General features: G+C 42.7%; 1 long non-coding RNA gene across 1 annotated transcript in view; it reads right to left on the reverse strand.

Moving 5' to 3' along the window:
- Positions 1-1,077: 1,077 nt before the first annotated feature.
- LOC121290797 overlaps positions 1,078-13,867 on the reverse strand; it is a 17,368-nt gene continuing 4,578 nt past the window's right edge. Inside the window, exons 2-4 of the long non-coding RNA XR_005945881.1 lie at positions 2,402-2,464; positions 1,783-1,916; positions 1,078-1,379 (exon numbers count right to left, since the gene is read on the reverse strand). This is a non-coding gene — a long non-coding RNA (uncharacterized LOC121290797). The remainder of the gene's footprint in view (positions 1,380-1,782; positions 1,917-2,401; positions 2,465-13,867) is intronic.

The raw sequence follows: 13,867 nt of genomic DNA on the forward strand, positions 1-13,867 counted from the left end.
TAAGGTATTGTGGCTGCTGTCAGGATAGTGCATATTCACCAACATGATGTAACGTGGATGTTCACACAGCATATGTACATTATGGCTGCTCACCACCACCTTCTCAATAGCAGATGGCAAGTGACGCCCACTTTCATGAGGGAATGTAAAGGAAAAGTAGTATTTCTGGAGTTAGATCTATTTGAGTTACTGTACTTCTCCCAATTGACGTGGGGGCTCAGCATGGTCACGAATAACATCGAGAATCCCGCTATCATCTGTCTAATGCCTCTGTCTAAAGTGGGAGAAAACAATGTATTCACCTCAAGCAGAATGGATGTTCTCTGTCAGCTAGTGGATGCACCGACGGGAAGCATACTGGAAGATGATGGCTATGTTAACCGCTCATCTCTGCACACATCAGTATCCATGAAATTGCAATGAAACTGTGAACGCAATGGCAGCTGACAGCAACGTCCTTCCTCTGGTTTGTGGATCTGGGTCGTGTTGAAGGAGGTGACGCAGATGTGTGACAAATATTTGTTGAATCCGAGTCGCCTGACACACTGCTCCTCTGTTTGGTTAAGGTGCGAAAAGTGTTCTTGAAAAGCCCGCGGTCTGGAGGGAAGAGCACCCCTCCAACTCTGTCTTCAGAGAGCGTCCCCTCTTTGCTGCCAAGTGTTGCATTTATTGGCCGTTGAAACACCCAGATACACCGCAACTGCAGTCTGGATGTTTCACACAGAGAGGGTTCAACAAATTACATGTCCACCCTGAATGGATGCAGCAGCTCAAGACCTCAACCTCCAGGAAACCATCCGTAGGACCTTCAGTAACTTCCCAATTACATAATGAGTCAAAAGCCCCTCGGCTGCAAGTTAAGTGCTTGTTTTTTTTTCTTTCTTTTTTTATAACCCTAAAGTGGGTTACTCTTGTTTACGAGCACTGTTTCCGCTGAAACTGGCAAACAGCCACGTTCACTCGACAGGCACAGACCAAGATTCAAAGATACGTATCAAAACTTCTGAAAGCAACATGGAGCACCAGGCGATAGAATCCAGCAACAGAACCCAATGCCACCAAAGTTTGAAACATTGGATAGTAGCTGGAAACCCATCGGTGATTTAATTTGGATCCAGGAAGACTGCAATTATATTCAGTCATGAACAAACAGTTTCAGTTCATCCCTTTAAATCAATAGTATTTATATCACAGTAAAATATAACTTTTACCCGGTCTGGTTGGAATGTATGAGGTTCGTTGGGGAAGGAATGGCGAAAGTAACGAAGGCACTTACCATAGTATTTAAATCCTCTTAGGATATGGGAGTGGTGTTAGAGGACTGGAGGATTGCAAATGTTCGAAGATGTTTTGCTTTGATAGAAAGAGAAGGATAACACCTGGTAATACAGAACAGTCAGAATAATATCCGTGAAACACTGGCGATGCTATTCAATTATGTTATCATAGAGGAACTTAACTGATGCCATAATCAGTTGCAATATATTTATTTATTTCTGCTAAGAGTAGAGTTTACAAATGAACTGGATCACAGTTACATTTCAGGAAAATCGCAACTGATCAACTGAATGAAGTTATTTGTCTCACTAACGAAAGGGTTAATGTGGGACGTAAATTTGATCTGACTTAGGTGATAAAATAGTGATTAAATGGCACTTAATGCAATTGTTACAGAAATTGACCTCAATGAATTGTCTGACTGGCTGAGAGATGTCAATGTTAGGGAATTAGTGAACCGTGGCTATTCATTTAATATATTTGTAATGACAAAACTGCACTTACCAGACGTGAAAGCTTCGGTTGTGGGATGAATGATTGAGCTTGAACCTTGGAAATATATATGCAGAGATATACAGCTTGAAGACACGTCAGCAGCAGAGCTTTGTGCTGTGTTCTGCTCACAGTCCAAAGCGAATCTAATCCGGCGTCGCATGACACATTTCCGTTTCACTAATGGCATCCATCAATCACTCAAAAACATATTACAACATCCCCATTACTTAATTATAATATAATTCCTACCAATTACAAGCCATCATCATTATTCAGAATATATTTTCATCTTTAGTCACCATTCCAGGAGTTTATAGAACCGATGGATACATTCATTTATAATGTTTTATATAATCTGTTCATATGTTCAGGTATTGCAATGATGTCGACACCCTGGTAGCTTTTGGGACCTTGTCCTCGATGACACATGACTTTACAGTTTTTCAGGAATGGAATGGATCTGATTTGACCACGGTTATGACACGCTATTGCACCTTTGTGTGTGTTACAGATTCATAGGACCTTGATTCTGAACAGAGCTGTGTCCTACCAGCTGTTTGCCACGCGGCTTGTGATGGACCCAGAATGTGACAGTTTTGTCTCAGCTGCAAACTTGACAATTCCTTACCTGAATTTTCATTGTGCATGTTGTTCACCTTTCCTTGTAGTTTTGAAAGCTGACCACTAGATTCTGAGGGAACAGAATATTTCACAGTTGGTAAATTGGAATGCATTGGTCTGCCAAACATGAGCTCTGGAAATGATGGATAGTTGCACTTAGAGGTGTTTCCCTCAGATATCTTATGGTCATTTTTTTGTTATCGTTTCGTCTCTCTACATTGCAGAATTAGACATTTCACCCTAGCCGCAAATGCCTGGAAGCAGTAATGCCCATTTATAACAGCGAGTGAAGGGATGGCTTGGAGACAGTAATCACCATAGAAACATAGAAAAGTTATGGTGCAGAAAGAGGACATTCAGCCCTTCGTGTCTGCTCCAGACAAAGTGAGAAATGTTGAAGTAGCTGCTCATTTTAATCACACTTTCCACGAGCTAACCTCTAGCCTCGCAGTATCCGGAACCTCAGATGCAGATCCAGGTGCATTTTAAATGAGTTAAGCATTTCAGTCTCAACCCCCACTTAGACAGTGAATCCGAGATGCTGTCCACCCTCTTGGTAAAAATGTTTGTCTTCATGCACCCTCTAATCCTTCGAAAAATCACCTTAAACTTAGTCCACTGTTAATTGATCCCTCATGGAAAGGAAGCAAGTCTTTCCTTTCTAAACACTATACGCCCCTCATAATCAATGGCACTTCAATTAGCTCCACTCTTAGCCTCTTATGTTCTAAAAAAAAACCCTTGCCTATTATTTCTCTCCTCATAGGTCAAATTACCAAGCCCTTGCCACATTCTTGTAAACTTCCTTTGCACTCTCTCCAGAGCAGTTATACCCTTCCTGTAATATAGTGAAAAACACTGAAAATCAAAGTCCAACTGTGGCATAACCAGCATTGTGAACAGTTCCATCAGTACATCCCTGGATTGTATTCTCCTCCTCCCTCAATAAGGGAACACATTATGTATCGTTGTTGACCGCCTTGTCCACCTGCCCTGCCACCTTTAGGGACCTGTGGTCATGCATTCCATGGTCTCACACAGCCGTAGTGCCTCCAATAACTTCCCGTTCCGTGAGTCTTTACTTATTTTATTTGCCTTCCGACAATGCGTGACCTCGACATATTTCGCATTTAATTCATTTCGCCAATTCTCCGACCACTCAGCCAAACCATTGTAAAAATTGTGGTGTCAACAAGTATCCATTTCGCTTTCAACTGCTTGCGAATTTTTGTCTCCTCTTCAATTTCCCTACTGGGAATCGTTTTCCACTCACAAAAATATTGATTAACATTCCCCTTTGTATCCTGTTACTGTGTCAATATTGGTCTGAATTCCCACCTTCCCCTTTATCCGAGGAGATCCCACTTTGCTGACAAGTCTGGGACTTCTGAATGCTTAACTGAAATCCACGTAGACAAAATCCACTGTTCAACCCTCATTAACCCTCCTTGTTACAACCTCAAAAAAAGTATTAGGGTATTAAGACACAGTGGGCCCCTAACAATGCAATCCATTTAGCCCTGATTATTCATTCACCTTCGGACATCCCAGTCATCCCCGTACTCTCTCTCTCTCTCTCTCAATATGCTTATCGCTAGTAAAATTTTGCTCTTCTCTTTATACGCAATTTCTACGCTATCCACATCCATGGTCAAAACAAAGACAAAGTATTCATCGAGAACCCGGCCGACAGACTTTGCAGTAACCCACACTTTACAATGTACATGTCTTCTCCGCCCTAACCTTTCCTTAGTTAATCCAAATCTCCCGAAATTCTTGAAATTAATCTTAGGATATTCCTTGATTTAACCTGACAATATTATTTTGCATCCTCTATTTGCTTTCCTAATTTGTATCTTTAGTTCGTCCCTGCAATTTGTATACACCCCTCCGGTTTCTACTGTATAAAGTATTTTGTCACCGACATAATCATTTTTCTTTCTGCTTTCTTGGCCTGGGTGCTTCTGGGTAACAAGGCGGGTGGTATGGGGGTGGGGGATGGCGGGCGGCTCTAGACTTTTTAGTGCCACCTTTTCTTCTCTGTGGCGACCTGTCTACACTTTGCCCATGGAATATCGACTTTGAATATCTCCCACTGTTTTGACACCGTTTTTCCTTATAGCATCTGTATCCATTCCATACTTTCCGAACTACTGCCAGATTTCTAAGATTCATCTTCCAAAGAACCATAACAACGCGTATAATGAGACCAATCAAGCAGGAATGACCACCTGAAAAGGGTAGGAATTTGTGAGGGCATGCATCGAGCAAAGGATTTTTTTTTTTCATTCACGGATGTGGACTTCGCTGGCTGAGCCAGCGTTTATTTTCCAATCTGATTTGGTCTTGAAAAGCTGATGATGAGGTGCCTTCTTGAACATCTGTAGTTCCTATAGTTTATGTGTTGGTACAGCAACAGCACTGTTCGGGAGGGAGTTCCAGAATTTTGACCTAGCGAAATTGAAGCACATAACTTACAGATGTTTAGGTGTGCAGAATCATATATTACAGATATTGACATGGACAACACCAACAGAGGATGTGGCACCGTCGAATGGGAGTTGCCTGGGAAGTTCTCACCATCGAATTCGACCTCCTTGATATCTATATTTTCAAGTCAGGATGGTGAGCGACTTGGAGGTGAAACACCAGGTGGTGTTGTTCCCATTATCTGCTGCCCTTGTCCTTCTCGATGATAAAGAATTGGATTGGAAGATGCTGTCAATGAAACGTTGGCGAATTCCTGCAGGGCATCTTGTCAATATTAACAGTGCTGGTGTTATGCGTTGATCCTGGAAGTAGAGAATTTTGTGGATGTGCAGCCGATCGAACTGGCTCCTTTGTCCTGAGGGCTGTGAATTTACCTGAGTGTTGTTATAGATGCATTTAGGGAAACAACTGAAGTTTATTCGATCACAGCACTGGGCTGTGGCTTGCAGATTTGGATGGGCTTTGTGGAGCAAGGAGGAGAGTTCCTCTTTGAAAGATCTGTTGTTTCTCTCCTACTCTTGTAGCAGCAGGATTTAAATGGTTTGCCCATTTCAGTGTACGGTCAATATTAAACCCCATGATGCTGTCAGTGGGGATTCAGTTATGATAATGACATTGAACATCAAGTGGCCATGTTGGTGATAGTCATTGTCTGACACATGTATGGCATGACGTTTGCTTGCCGTTTGCCAGCCCAAGACTGGATATTGTCCAGGACTTGTGGCATTTGTACATAGTCTGGTTCAATATCTGAGGAGTCGGGAATGGGGAAGAACATTTTGCTATCATGAGCAAATATCCTCTTCCAAACTTTTGCTGGGGAATAATAGTAAAAAAGAAAACAGAAGCCGGAGTAGGCCATTCGGCCCTTCGAGCCTGCTCCACCATTCATTATGATCTTTGCTCATCATCCAACGCAATAGCCTGTTTCCGCTTTCTCCACATACCCATTTGCCCCTTTCACCACAAAAGATATACCTAACTCCTTATTGAAAACGTACAATTGTTTGTCCTCAACTACTTTCGGTGGTAACGAATTCCAGAGGCTCACCACTCTCTGGGTGAAGAATTATCTCCTCATCTCAATCCTGCATGTTCTACCCCATATCCTAGGATTGTGACCCCTGGTTCTGGATTCCCCCAACATAGGGAACACTGTTCCTGCATCAATCAAGTCTAGTTCTCTGAGAATATTATAGCTTTCTTTGCGTTCCCCCCAGTTCTTCTGAACTGCAACGAATATAACCTATATTGAACATCCTCCTTCATCAGGAGACCAAAACAGCACACAACGTTCCTCGTGCAGTCGCACCAAGGCCCTGTATAACTGCAGCAAGAAGTCACTGATCCACTGCTCGAACCCTCTCGCTATTAAGGCCTGCATACTGTTAGCCTCTATGACCATCTTGGATCCCTGCATGTTTACGTTCAGCGACTGATCTAAGAGGACTCCCAGGTCACGTTGCACATTCCCCTTTCTTAATGTATACACATTCAGAGAATAACCTGCCTCCCTGTTTTGGATGCCAAAGTGGAAACCTCACATTTGTCCAAATTAAGCTGCACCGACAATGCCTATGCCCGCTCAATCAGCTTCTGCAAATCACTGAGATGCATCTCTGCATTCTCATCACTGCTCACTCTTCCACCCAGCTTTGTGTCACCAGCAAGTGTGCAGTTGTTGCATTTTGTTCCCTCATCTAAATCATTAATATTTATTGTGAATAGCTGCGGTCCAAGTACCGATCCTTGTGGTATACCACTAGTCACTGCTGCCATTCGGAAAAATAACCATTTATTCCTTCGCTTTGTTTTCTGTCTGACATCCGGTTTTGCATTCATCTTAATACACTACCTCCAATCCCATGAACTTTAATTTTGCAACTTCATCTATTTTTTGGGTCTTTGACGAAAGCCTTCTGAAAGTGCAAATAAACCACATCGATTGGCTCCCCCTCAACAACGCTACTAGTTACATCTTCGAAAAATGTCAGTAGATTTTCAAGAATGATTTCAGTTGTGTCAATCCATGCAGAATCTGCGAAATTATGCAACTGTTTCCTTAGTGCTTAACTGTTGGAATGTTTGGAACATGACAATCAATGCATCCATGATTTCGAGGGACACTTACTTAAGTATACTTTGATGTAGATTATCAGGCTCTGAGGAATTATCGGCCTTCAATTCCTTCAATTTCCCCAATGCCATTTCCCTAATAATGATTGATTTCAGTTCCAGCCTCTCACTAAACACAATGTTGTCCAGCAGTTTGTGTATGTAATTTGTGTCTTTATTTGTGAAGACAGAACCAAAGTACGTACTTAGTTGTTCAGTCATTTCTTAATTCGCCACTATCAATTCATCTCTTTCTGGCTTTAAGGAACCGACTGTTGTCTTCAGCAAAATTTTCCTCTTCAGGTATCTATATATTATCCACCGTCATCCATTTAAATAATGTATCCTTTAATGCATTCATCTCTAGTTTCCTGTTTAATGCCATTCCCAATATCAACAGAATGCAGGTCATTGATAATGCAGCTCGATATCGTTGGGCAGAGGGCTCTAAACTGAGGACCTCATGCTGTGATGTCCTGGAGCTGAGATGACCAACGTACGAGAGCAACAACCGTGTTTTTTTTCCTGTGCTAGATATGACGCCAAACAGCAGTGAGTTGTCCTCTAAATCCCATTGCCTCCAGTATTGCGAGGGACTCTTGATGCCATTTTCAGTCAAATGAGGCGTTGATGTCAAGGGCAGTCACTTTCACCGTACCTCGGGATTTAATCACTGTTTTCCATGTTTGAACAAATTCTCAAATGTGGTTAGGAGCACAGTGGTCCCGGAGGAAACCAAACTGGGCGTCAGTGTCCATGTGATTTATAAGTGAGTGCTGATTGAAAGCACTGTTGATGAATTCTTCCTTTATTTTGCTGCTGATTGAGAGTAGGTTGATTGTCTGTTAATTGGCCGGGTTGGAATGGTCTTGCATTTTGTGACCAGAACATACCTAGGCAATATTCCATGTAGCTGAGTAAATGCCAGTTTAGTAGCCACTGGCAAAGCTTCACTAGGTTTTTGGCACGTTCTGGAGCACAATCCATCAGTACTGGACAGAAACAGCTGGGACCAGTAGTTTGCTGATAAAGGTGAGAGGCTTCATCCAGCCAATTGCCACCATTGACACCCACAATAAACGCAGGCCAACACCTGTGTCTTTAAGGGCTCGGCCTGCTCGATCAACAGCAGTGCTAAGAACCCAAGCTTGGTGAGGGACTTTGAAGACCCCCACCCTGAGTATATTATGTGGCCTTGCCACCCTTGCTGCTGACTCCAAATGGTGTTAAACATGGAGAGGGGATCAGCAGCCCTCTCGTTGCTTCTCCCTTCAATTCTAAATCCCCTCTGCTCTGCAGTCAGAACGCTTCTCAGACCGTTAATATAAATCCACTGCTCCAGAACTCTACCCATTTCTTACGCTGTTTTTATAACTCCTCCGGAGCTCTCACAGCTTCTCACACTTTTTAAAATTACTCCTCTCCTCTCCAACTCTCAATAGTTCCCACACTCTTTTTCTGACTCCACTGCTCTCGAATTGATGCTGCTTCTTATACAATTTTTTAACTCCTCTGTTCTAAAAATCTCGGCACTACTCATGCTAGTGTTAGAATTCCCCTGCTCTCTAAATGTGGCTCCTTCTCACTGTTTTTATCAATCATCTGCTCTCGAACTCTCGACGATTCTCACACAACTTTAATAACTCATCTTTTATCGATCTATTGGCGATAATTTTCCAACTCCTGTGCTCTGGAAATCTCAATGCTTCTCTCGGTGTTTTTTATAACTTATCTGCTCTTCAAACCTCTTTCTATCTCAGGATTTGTCCTACATCCTTTCGTCTCAAGCTCTAACTGCGTCAAGCACTGTTTTTATAATTCTACTGTTCTCATTCTCTCGCTGCTTCTCCTGCTAATTTACAACTGATCTGCTCTAGAGCTGTCCTTGATCCTCACGCTGTTTTTATAACTCCTTTGTTTTCGAACTCTTGCCTGCTGTCAATTTTTACATGGGATGTGGGCTTCACTGGCTGGGCCACCATTCATTGCGAATTTCACCTTCCCCTGTAGAAGGTGGTGGGGAGCTTCTTCCTTGAACCGTTGCAGTCCATGTGTTTTATGTGCAACCACACTGCTGATAGGAAGCGAGTATATGATTTCGACCCAGCAATAGTCAAGGAGGGTTGGCATATTTCCAAGTCCGGATAATGACTCATTTGAGGGGGAACTTACGTGTGATCGATTTGCAATATATATGCTGCTTTTGTCCTTCTTGATAGTCGTTCCCACCAGCCTGGAAGGTTCTGTCGCAATTGCTTTTGCGAATTCCTGCAGTGTATCTTGGAGATGGTATGCAGTGCTGGTACTGTGATTTGATGGTGGAGGAAGTGCATGTGTGTAGATGTGGTGCAAACCAGCAGGCTACTTTGTCCTGGACTGTGTCAAACTCATTGAGCATTGTGGGATCTGCACTCATCCAGGCAAGCGGCGTGTATTCCCTCACACATCTAACTTTGCCTTAAAGATTGCGGACAGGCATTGGGGAATCAGGTTGTGAGTTATTCATCGCACAATTCCTCCTTCGGAGCTGCTCTTGATGCCAGGTTAGTTAAGTGGTTATTCCGGTTTCTGCAACTCCCCTTCCCTTGAACTCTTGTCGCCTTTCACGCCAATTTTATATCTCCTCTGCTATCCAACTCCAGCTGCTTTACATGCTGGCATTATAACTCATTTGCTCTTGGAATCTCGCCACATCTGGCTTTTTTTTTTAAATGCTCCGTTCTCGAGCACCCGCTGCTTCTCATCTGTTTTGATGCTCTTCTCCTTTCCGTTCTACTTTAATGTGATATAAATAGTACTGGATTTGAAATGGTTAAATTAACCTGTATGTTCAGTAACTTTAACTGATGTCAGTCTCCTTGGAAACTAACTGGGTCACTGCAGGATTTTCCGCTTTAATTGTTAAGGACTCCTCCCAATGGTTTTCACATCGTGTCCGTGTCTGCGTCACTTCTAACACTGATAGGTATCAGTGGCTCCAGAAAGAGAGAGACGATAGATCTGAATCTCATTACAACAATTCGGAGTATTTAAAGAATTTATCAGAATTTCAGAGCATTAGTGTCGAGTGCTCCAACAATGGATCAGAAATTAAGTACATCAGATTGGAACGTTACAAGAATGGATCAGAATCGGAGAACATTAGGTTGGAATGTTACAACAATGGACAAGAGTTTATCTAATTCCAATTAATACCTTTCTAAATATTTTGATCAGTTGCCGCTTTCTACTCGCATCTATTGCGCCCTTCTGCTTATTCAAGCAGGCTATTATCCCATCCTGGCCATTGTTGTCGTACATGGTAATTCTCTCTGCCCTTTTGCTTGTTTTATAAACCACATGTATCTTCATTATTATTCTTGTTATTTGAATTTTGGGAAGATGGAAGCTATTGTCTTCACTTTTTGTCATAACCTCCGCTCCATACCCACTGAATCAACTGGCCTAGCTGTTCAATGCATGAGGTAGAACGAAAATGTGCCCTCTTTGTGTCATTTTTTGACCCTGAGCATTTGTCAGGTTCCTGACTCCCTATTCTCTCCACACCCGATTCTATCCACTTCCACCTCTATATTCTCACTCATCACCACCTCCGACTCAGCAGCCCAGCTACTGAATAAAATATTATCTGTGCAATAATAAACCGCAGCTCATTCCAAAATTACCTGCCCATGTCATAATTCATAAAAATTCCAATTCAAAAGTAAACAAAGTGTACTCTGGCCCACATTGTTTTCTGTTCTGCTAACCCCTCAGTTTCAATATCCCCATTCTGCTGTTTACATTGCTCCATCGGCACAATCCTGTGCATACAAATCATCTGTTAGTTTCGCGTATTCCTGCAAATTGTTCCCCTTTATTTCTAATTCAATTCCCTTTACACAATTAATGCCTTTCAATATGCATTTCCACTAGGCCATTCTTCTGGCCTTTGTGGAGGACGTGGGTCTCAGGCTGATCAAGCTGCAGCCTGACATAGTCATTCTGATGGAATTAACTCTTCGAATAATGTCCCAGGAAACACAAATGCCACCAATGAGTTTTATTAGTCCATCGGCAGGGCAGAATCAGCCTATATGGTGGCACAGCGGTATAAAATCGGTAATGAGTTACCCTGGGAATCTTGAACATTGACTGTGCCTCTCATGAAGTCAGGTGAAATATCAGCAAGGTACTTTCCGGCTGATGGCTATGTACGGTTCCTGCCACCCACCGCTCAACTCGCAAATGCTCTCCAACTCAGTTGATAAATCTACTCTCCTCCATATTGCACACAACAGGAGGAAGCACTGAGGCTAACTAGGATCCAGTGTGGGTGAGTATAAAGGGCAGCATCACGATTGGCTGCGTTGCATGACCGTGCAATATGAAGAGATGGATAGTGGTACTGGATACCATTAATGCTATGTACATTGACAATATTCCGGCAATAGTACTGAAGGATTGTGCTCCAGACCTTGCCACAACTGTGTTAAACAAGCTGGGGAGGGTGTTGTCGTACTAATTTTGAAAATTCAGAGATCCACAGTGATTCTCATGGCAGAAGGGATCAGATCACAACAGTTGTAAGGTGAAATCAATTATGGAATAAATGTACATGGAATTGAAGGCTGGTCGCGGTAATAGTGAACATGAAACTGTCGTGAATTGTATTGAAAAGCCATCCGGTTGGCTAACACCCTTGAATGATCATAACTACATTCCTGGTATTGCCCATTTGGTACTACAGGCCCACAGCAATGATGTTGAATCTTGAATACCCTCTGAATTTGAATGAGAAAGACAATTATATATGGGTATTAATTCACTGGTCACTGACAGCCACAGTGCAGGAATGCAGAAAAAAATTGTGGTTCCAGTGCAGGCGCTAAATTTGCATCTTCCCAGCAACCTGTAAAATTACTCAGCTGCTGTCTGCCACAGAAAAACAAGGCAAATTCCTAACCGAGCAATTACTGCCCTATCATTCTACCCCGCACCTTCAGTAAAGTAATGGGAGTACCCATCAACATTTTTACCAAGCTGTACTTCTCAACAATCACCCCTCACTGACGCCCGCTCTGGGTTCTGTCAGGGCTGCTTAGATTCTGATCTCCTTACTGCCTTGGTTCAAAGATGGGCAAAAGAGCTGAACTGCGGAAGTGAGGTAACAGTGGCTGCCCTGGGCATCAATCCCACATTTGACCGAATATGCCATCAAGGAGCCCTAGCAACACTGGAGTGAATGGAAATCAACGGGAAAAATCTCTGCTGGCTGGAATCATGTTTAGCATATAGGAAGATAGTTGTGGTTGTAGGAGGTCAGCCATTTAGATCCAGTATGTCACTGCCAGTGTTTCTCACTGTAGCATCCTTGGCCCAACGATCTTGATGTGCTTCATCAACGAACTTCCTCCCACCATCAGGTCAGGAGTGGGAGATGATTTTGCAATGCTCAACACGATTCACGACTCCTCAGATAATGAAGGTGCGCAAGCCCAATGCAGCACGATGTGATCAATGTGCCAGGCAATCACCAAATTCAACAAGGAAAAACCTAACCATCGTATAATGGCATTAAATGTCATTGCTATTACTGAATATCTCACTATCAACTTCTGGTTGTTAACGTTTGCAAGAAGCAGAACAGGGACAGTCATTTAAATAGATACTTTACTTTATTCATGGGATGTTGGCATTTTTGGCCTGGCAGGTTTTCTTGCCCATTACTCGTTACCATTGAGGAGGTGGTGGTGACAAGCCATCTTGAACCAATGCACTCCATAAGGCTTAGGTGCACCCACCTTGCTGGTAGGAAGCGAGTTACAGGATTTTGACCCAGCGATAGTGAAGGAACCACTGAATATTTCCAAGCAACGATAGTGAGGGACTTGGAGGGGAACTTCCAGGTGATGGTGTTTCCGCTATCTTCAGGCCTTGTTTTTCTAAATGTTTTGGAAGGAACTGCCGATGGAGCCCTGGTGAATTATGGCATTTCATCCTATAGTTTGTGTACTCTGCTGCTACTTAGCGTCGGTTTTGGAAGGAGTAAATGTCTCTGGATGTGGCGCCAATCAAGTGGACTACTTTTCGTGGACGACGTCAAGCTTCATGAATGTTGTGGAAGCTTCATTCATTCAAGCAAATGGGGATCATTCGAGCACAGAACCTGACTTGGGCCCTGTTTATGTTCGGAAGACATTGGTGTGTCAGTAGGTGAGTTCCTCGTCGCGTTATTCCTACCCTCTGAAAGGTTCTTGTTGGCAAAGTGCCCCTATGGATATTGCAGTTCAACCTCTGGTCAATGGTAACACTCAAATGATGACATAAGGGATTTAGTGATCTTAATGACGTTGAACGTCTTTGAGTGATAATTGGAATATTGTTGCAAATGGTAATTGGCTGTCACACGTTTGGCGCGAATGATTCTTGTCACTTTTCAGCTCAAACCTGGATTAGTCCAGTTCACACTGCATTTAGACATGTACAGCTCCAGTTTCTGAGTATTATAAATAACGCTGAACAATGTGCAATGATTACATTTTCATGGTTGTTCTGTCTAAATATTTTTGTGAGTATATGCAGTTGTCTCTTCTTATTAATGCATCTGTGTTTTCATAGCTCCATGTGCGTGAGTGAGATAAGCTTCCGTCTGTGTCTTAGTACTTAGCTTTTTTTATATGGGTGGATATGTGCTTGTACCTTTGTTTGTAATTATGTGGGCAGGTGCATTTTTCTGCATATGATTTTGTGTGCACGCATGTATGTTTGAGACCTTGGGCAGGTGGATGCATGTGCACATATGTGTGTGTGTGTGCGTGTGTGTGTTTGCTTATGTGCATTATGTGCATGTTTATGTTTGTGTGTTGTGTGTATGTGTTTGAGTGTT

This window comes from Carcharodon carcharias, chromosome 18, assembly GCF_017639515.1.
Source record: "Carcharodon carcharias isolate sCarCar2 chromosome 18, sCarCar2.pri, whole genome shotgun sequence".
NCBI lineage: Eukaryota > Metazoa > Chordata > Chondrichthyes > Lamniformes > Lamnidae > Carcharodon > Carcharodon carcharias.